The 7827-nt window shown below is 47.9% G+C and overlaps 1 pseudogene; it reads right to left on the bottom strand.

Annotated features, from left to right (window-relative positions):
- The window catches only part of LOC143637802 (leucine-rich repeats and immunoglobulin-like domains protein 1), a 30127-nt pseudogene extending 23891 nt beyond the window's left edge, over nucleotides 1–6236 (bottom strand).
- Between the last annotated feature and the right edge of the window lie 1591 nt (nucleotides 6237–7827).

The following is a 7827-nucleotide window of genomic DNA, read 5'->3' on the forward strand; positions in this document are numbered from 1 at the left end:
ACAGTATTCCAACTTGTGATGTCCACACTCTATGAAGGTGTGAGACTAACACACATTCTGCAGAAACTCCGCTTTGAATTCCGAATCTAGATCTTTCCTAACTGGTACAATCCTTTTTCAATGCTGGGAGTGGCAGAGAGATGGCTCCCCCTCAGCCCTGTGGTACCCAGAGGAAACAACTGACACTCTACCATGTATTGTGCTGCAAGCTAGGATGCCCTGGGGACTAGGAATTAAGTGTATTTTCAACTTATGACATCCTCAGCTCACAGTGGGCATCTCAGGATATGACCCCACTGAATGAAGAGCATTCATGTGCCATTCCCTCACTTCTCAGAATCCTCACCAATGACAGCTCTGCCTAGACACCTGGTTTCTCTCATGGAAGTTACCGATGCACATTTTGCTCTTTTTTTGGTACCAGGGATTGAACTCAGGGGTGCTTAACCACTGAGCCATACCCCCACCCTTTTTTATCTTTGATTTAGAGACAGGGTCTCGCTGAGTTGCTTAGGATCTTGATAAGTTGCTGAGGCTGGCCTCAAACTTGCAATCCTCCTGCCTCAGCCTCCTGAGCCACTGGGATTACAGGCACACACCACCATGACCGGCCCTAATTTGTATAAATTCGATCCACATAAAAATGAAATGGTAGAGCCTCACACTGTTTTCTTATGAAAATTCTCTTAATCCTCAGACCATCATCAACTTAGAACTTCAGATTCTAAATGACAAACTTGAGGAAGGAAGAGTGTTCTGGAATATGCACCACAGAGATCCAGCCCAGCTGAAGTGGCAAAGGAGGAGAAGCCACTAGCATCCTGGTCATGCAAAGCAGAGATGCTTCTGCACAGTACACTGTGGGGCCTGGACCTAAGCTTCTGGGCTTGGTTTCAGTTATAAAGACAAGTAGTAAAGGAAAGAAGTGGGTAAAGATACTGGTGAAGATGTGCCAACTTGGAAGTAACCACCTGCAAACCTGAAAACAGGAAAACCAAGAGGAAATGCTGAGACCCAACTGTCTTCTGGGAGAAGAACAGGGATGGGGAGGGAGGGGAAGAGAGGGGACGGATGATGGGTGGGCAGCAGCTGCTTTCCTTTACTATCTGATTCATTCACGCAGAGGCATGACCTCTAATGAAAAATAAACAAATTAAATGTTGAAGGACAGCAGATTACATTCCTCTGCTTTTTTTTTTTTTTTTGATGTTGCCTTTGTTTCTGGCAGGCCTCGGCTCCACTATTGGACACATCTGGCCGTAGAGAATGTTCCTTTGATAAAAGCTGCACATCTGCACCAAGTGCCTTGATGAGCTCACAAGACATAAATAAATCTCCTGTGATGAACTATATTTTGGGTCCACCTACACATCAAGGAAGACTGTCAATCCCAAAATGGGGAGAGAAGGAGCTTCCTGTGGAGTGTGGGAGTGGGGAGGATGTGGGGAAGGATCTGTTCTGCAGCGAGGAAGTGGGGGTGGGAGGAAGCCCAGGAATAGGGCTCCTTCCTGCAACACCTGACCTGATTCAAAAACCTCCTCCAAGAGATGTTCCTACTCTGCTATGGAAACACGAACAGATATGGTTGAGTCTGCAGAGACACTGAGTTGGGACCACAGGAAGACTCAAAGGACAGGTGGCCTTCTGGGTGCGATGGCACAGGACTGTGATCAAGGCAGCTCAGGAGGCTGAGACAGGAGGATCTCAAGTTCAAAGCCAGCCTCAGCAAAAGTGAGGTGCTGAGCAACTCAGTGAGACCCTGTCTCTAAATAAAATACAAAATAGGGCTGGGGATGGGCCCAGGGGTCGAGTGCCTCCCCAATTTCAATACTGGTACCAAAACAAAAAAACAGAAAGAAAAAGGAAAGGTGGCCTGCTCTCCACCTAGTGCTCAGCTGAATGGACACACACAGGCTGCCCCACTCCCCACAGAGGCAGGGTGCAGAGGCCACGGCCTCACCCTTGGGCAGGAGCCCTGCCAGGGCCCGCCCACATTTACAGCACATGCATATTGGACAGCCCCCAGAAAGCGCCATCCATCAGCTTGCTGATGTTGTTTTTCTGAAGCTTCAGCACCTCCAAGCTGTCCAGGCCCTGGAACGTGAGGCCCTGGATCAACAGAATCTGATTCCGATTGAGGTCCCTGAAGAGAAGAAGCCCACAGGGTCAGAGCCTCCCTGTGCACATTCCACACACACACCCACCCACACACACACCCACCCACACACACACCCACCCACCCACACACACACACACACACACACACACACACCCCTGTCGATTTTCCCAGCCAGCGAGCCAGTGGGTATCTAATGCAAGAACATTTGCAGTCAGGGCATCTGATGGGATCTCCATGTATGGGGCAAGAGCAGCGGGGGACCCCCCATGAAGCACACACATTCAGCTGCTAGCTCTAGTACTAGAGAGCCTCGGGGGACTGAAAGGACTCTGGGTGGCCTGGAGGGGCAGGGAAAGACACATGGAGCTAATGGGAAAGCCCTGGTTTCCCCCAACTATTTCTGGAGCATCTCGTGACCCAACCTCCTCAGCATCATGGAGACCTTCTCCGCAGACAGCCCAGGATCCACACCCCACTGAGCCTCAACAACTGTTCTCGTCAATTTAAACCAAATGTCCACTACTGGCTTGTTTTCCTGACATTTATTCTTCCAATAATAAAAAGAGGTCAAAAATCAATCTATCAATCAATCAATCAAGAGCCAAGCATGGTAGCACAGGGTTATAATCCCAGTGGCGTGGGAGGATTGTGAGTTCAGAGCCAGCCTCAGCAACTCAGCAAGGCCCTAAGCAACTCAATGAGATTCTGTCTCTAAATAAAATACAAAATATGGCTGGGGAGGTAGCCCAGTGGTTGAGTGCCCCTGAGTTCAATCCCCGGTACCAAAAAAAAAAAAAAAAAGCGAGAGACAATCATAAATCAACCACCTTGTAAGATTTAGGAGATAAAAATTGCCATCTCCTGCTTACCGCCTTTAGCCATGCTAACTTCCTGCCAAATTCAAGAAATGTCGAGGATGCCATCAAGCCTGAGGTACTTATTTTATGGGTACCTTTAAAACCAACACTAAAACCTCTGAGACAAATAAACAGAATGCATGCAGCCTAAGCACTAGCCATGCCAGCTAACCAGCAGGATTCCTCATGTCATCGAGGAGGACACTAGCATGAACCTGCACGTCCATACTCAGTGGACCTCATCCCTGCAAGATGAGGTGGCCCACCGGCCCCAGACCCAGCTCCAATCTGCTTTTACTAGGTGTTGTCATAGGGGCATTAATTACAGTTCACGCAGAACTTTACTGGGGGCAAGGTTGGGGGGGAAGTAGGGGTTGCATTTGGTGCTAGGTCCTTGGGGAAGTTTGGCCCCCATAAAATTGGGCTATAACCTTAATTAAAGTGCTGGTTTCTGTACTCACAGTTGTGTCAGCCTGGGTAACTTGAATGCTTTTATAGGAAGCTGGGTGATCCTGTTTTTGCTCAGGCAAAGAGTTAGCAGTGACCATGATAGGCCATCAAATGCTCCTGACTCCAGGGTGCCAATGCGATTGCTGGCCAGGTTGTCAGGAGAGAAAATGTCACAGCTGTAGAAGGCCTTCCTCGTTCTGTTACAGACACCAGACCCAGCTGGGTCCGAGCTGGGAAAACACGCTAAGACACACCCAGAGGGACAGGTTTCCTGAGGAGATGTCTGTTATCACGAGGCTTCAGAGCCTGCCCTGACTCCCAGATGGGGAAGCACTGCAGGTGGCAAGACTGTCCAAGGTCAACCTCCACTCAGCCCAGAGCACACAGCACCTGTGGCTAGTGGGCCCAAGAGGGCGGGAGTGACCATCAGTCACCTCCACCCCCAGCCCTCCTGCAAACCTGCCAACCTTGGGCCACACCTGGCCCGCCACCCTAGGCCAACAAGAAAAGCCCTACACAAAGCACAAAGTCAGCTCAGAGGCCAGGTCAGATTCCATTCCACGATTTGGGGAAACAGTCTTTAATCCTGAAGTGGGTCTCATTTTTGGACTTACATAATAAGCAGGTATAAGCCAATTCCTTTAAATGATTTTAAATACCTGAAAGAAACCCTCTAGTTAAAGAGACTTGAGCCAAGTTCTTTAGAGAGCAAGCCATACCACGCCTGTAATCCCAGTAGCTTGGGAGGCTGAGGCAGGAGGATTGAGAGTTCAAAGCCAGCCTCAGCAAAAGTGAGGCCCTAAGCAACTCAGTGAGACCCTATCTCTAAATAAAATACAAAATAGGGCTGGGGATGGGGCTCAGTGGTTAAGCGTCCCTGGTTCAATCCCCGGTACCCCCGCCCCCACCAAAAAAAGACAAGCAATACTTTTTCAGGGCCATCTCCTTTGACCGTGCTGAGCAGACGGACTGTAGTGTACAACACAGTCAGGTGTGTCACACTGTGTGAAAGCATAGCAAGCAGTGGAATAGAAAAGGGAAAAAATAAAGGGAATAAAATAAATCAGTATTCCTATGAGAAGTTACCCCTCAACACCCTTCTTACTGCTTTTCCTAGACAAAATTTTGGTGTTTTTTTTTTTTAAACAAAACAACAACAACAAAAAACAAAAACAACAACAACAACAACAACAAAAACCAGCGCCTAAGTGAAAAGGAGAAAGCCCAGAGAATCTTCTACCCTGGGGGGAAGGAACAAGGCTCCTCTGGATTCTTTACCAGGCAGAGCCCCAGCACAGGGCACATGAGGATTCTCTACAAACTGTTTGTTCTTGACATTCCAGATTAGAGAATAACAGCCTCTTGGAAGAAGATAGAGCAGCCACAAGCTGCCAAAAGAGAAAGTCCCTCCTGCTTTCTTGCAGGGACAGAAGGTCAGTGCAATTCCATTTCGCGGTTGGTGGTTTCTTGGTTCTGAGCAAGGGAGTGTTGGGCGGCAGCTGGACACCTCAGGACAGGTTCCACTTGAGGTTAACAAAGGCCAAGGCCTCCTGTTCCTGATTTCGGCACCTTGATGCAGCCTGAGAATAACTTGGAAAATCTAGGGGCCAAGGTTCATCTTCCTTGAAGAGATGGGTCATGACCACCTCTAAACAGGACTCGCAAATGAGCTCCAAAATGACTCTGAAACAGTGATGACAAAGCGAATGTAAACTCACTCAGATTTGGAAATGTCTCTTCAGATTTTTCCCCAGAGCAACACTTTCCTACCCACAGGCCGCGGGTGCTGCAGGTTTTATCATTTTTACTCCTGTCTACCATCCACATCGCAGGTAAGATGGGGCCCGAACACAGGTAAGAGACAAATCAGCACAGTCCTGAGAACCCACAGAACCAGGAGCCGCCTTCCCAGACAGATCCCATGAGCTGTGTGATCACTGTGGGACGCTAGCAAGAAACAGCCTGGAGAGTATGCAAAGCGCTCTCCCTGCAGAGTGGGCCTCTAAGCTCCCCTGAGCCTTCTCTCCAAGCTCTGCTGGGAAGCAGCCCAGTAAATGGGAGTAAAAGCAGGCTTTGTTGTCAGGGCAGACCTCAGAGTCTTGAACTCTTTTGTCTGAGGGGGTGAGCTCCCTGGACAGGCAAGTCCACCTCTCCCTGCCAAAGGTGTCCACCTTGGGTGTAACACAGACGAATACTATGGGACTGGAAATGTTCCATCAGTGGGCATCAGAGGCCAATCCCTCCTGTCTTGTACCATCCCCAGAGCTGAAAAATTGTTATGGTTTGGATGTGAGGTATCCCCCAAAAGCTCACGTGTGAGATAGTGCAAGAAGGTCCAGAGGAGAAATGACTGGGTTGTGAGAGCCTTAACCCAACCAGTGAATGAACCCCCTGATGGGATTAACTGGGTGGTCCTGGAGGCAGGTGGGTGTGGCTGGAGGAGCTTCCTGATCACCATGTGAGCTGCTTCCCTCCACCACACTCTTCCTCCATGACCTCCTGCCTCCCCTTGAGCCCTGAGGAATGGAGCCTGCTGTCTATGAATGGAGACCTCTGAAACTGTCAGCCCCCAAACAAACTTTTCCTCCTCTACAATTTTCTGGTCGGGTTTTTTTAGTCACACAGTAGTGAAAAAGCTGACCAAAGCAGAAGTGAAATATGCAGACTGTGTACAGACCTGGGCAATGGAGAGGCCTCCAGCTGACCTAGAAGCAGAGGGACAGCCCCAGCCACAGAAACACTTACAGCTCTCTTATGTACAGTCCAGGGGGAAAGCAGGCGCTCCAAATTTCCATGATATTATTCAAACTCAGATCCAACACTTCTAAGGAAAGGTAGGCCTTCAGCTGGCTCCCGTTCACACTGCGGATCCTGTTGTGCTGCCTGAAACACACAAGTGGAGGTTACTCGGGCATTTCTTTTTGCAGAGTAACTACAAGAGCCAGGCATAGTGGTGGACGCCTGTAATCCCAGTGGCTCAGGAGGCTGAGGCAGGAGGAACTTGAGTTCAAGGCCAGCCTCAGCTTATTGAGGCCCTAAACAACTCAGTGAGACCCTGTGTCTAAATCAAATATAAAAAAAGTATAAGAATTCTCTTTCCTATTTTACTAGTTGTTTCACTCTTTCATAACATGACCCTCTAGTGACATTCAAAATGAGCTTTCCTGTTGTTCTTCCCATCCATGATCAGCTGCTGGCTTCAGAGAGTATGCTGGATTTTCTCATATGAGACAAGCTGTTTAAAAAAGTATGGGAAAGAACAGAAGGGTGATCTCTAAGTACACAATCATGGCGTTACCTGCATCTACCTATATACCCACCATAAAGGATGTACCAGTGCAACTGGGCAGCTCCAAACCAATAACCTTCTGCAATCTTCAGGACCCAGTCCACTGCCATGATTTAAAAGGCTTGTAGGCACCAGCCTAGGTTTAGTCATATGGCTGTGTGCAGTATTGGGGATTAAACCCAGGGCCTCATGCATGCTAGGAAAGTGCTACACCACTGAGCCACATCCTCAGACTTCTCTGGGTCAGTTTAATCCAACTTCACAAATCACTACGTACTTTCACAAATCACTACTGACACCTCCCATGTGCCAGGCCTGGAGACATACAGGAAATTAAACACACACACACAACACACACAACACACACACACACACACACACAGATAAAATCATGGTAATCTGCCGCAGTCTGGCTGCAGCAAAATAACTGGGGGGGGGGGGGCTGGGGATGTGGCTCAAGCGGTAGCGTGCTCACCTGGCATGCGTGCGGCCCGGGTTCCATCCTCAGCACCACATACAAACAAAGATGTTGTATCCACCGATAACTAAAAAATAAATATTAAAATTCTCTCTCTCTCTCTCTCTCTCTCTCTCTCTCTCTCTCTCTCTCTCCCCCCCCTCTCTCACTCTCTCTCTTTAAAATAAATAACTGGGGGGTGACGAAAAACTTGTGTACATTGATACAGCAGGAGTGGGAACCCTTTATTTTAGGACAGGAGCGGTATTTCTACATTCCACTCAAACAAATCTCAGCAAGAAGCACAAGATCACTATATTCATAAGTACAGAATATATGATACATGCTAAGAGTATTTTTCTCCTAATTTAATTTAATTCACCTAGGCAATTTTTGTTTAAAGCACTTGCAAAGCTTTAAGGAAGCAAACATAGCTAGCTAGCCTCTTCTGCTGCACATACATACAAGGATAATACATTCATCTCTTGATATTATTCCACAATTTAGAAATCAAAACAACAAAATTTGTTTCTTACCTGCAGTTAGGAGACGATTAAGGGTTATTTCAGCTAGATCCTTCTGAATTCTGTTAGTGAAATGGGAACAGACAAAAAGGATTTGAGACAGTCTACAGAATAACCAGAAAATCAGAATG

Source organism: Callospermophilus lateralis, unplaced genomic scaffold (genome assembly GCF_048772815.1).
Source record: "Callospermophilus lateralis isolate mCalLat2 unplaced genomic scaffold, mCalLat2.hap1 Scaffold_1098, whole genome shotgun sequence".
In the NCBI taxonomy this organism is placed as follows: Eukaryota; Metazoa; Chordata; class Mammalia; order Rodentia; family Sciuridae; genus Callospermophilus; species Callospermophilus lateralis.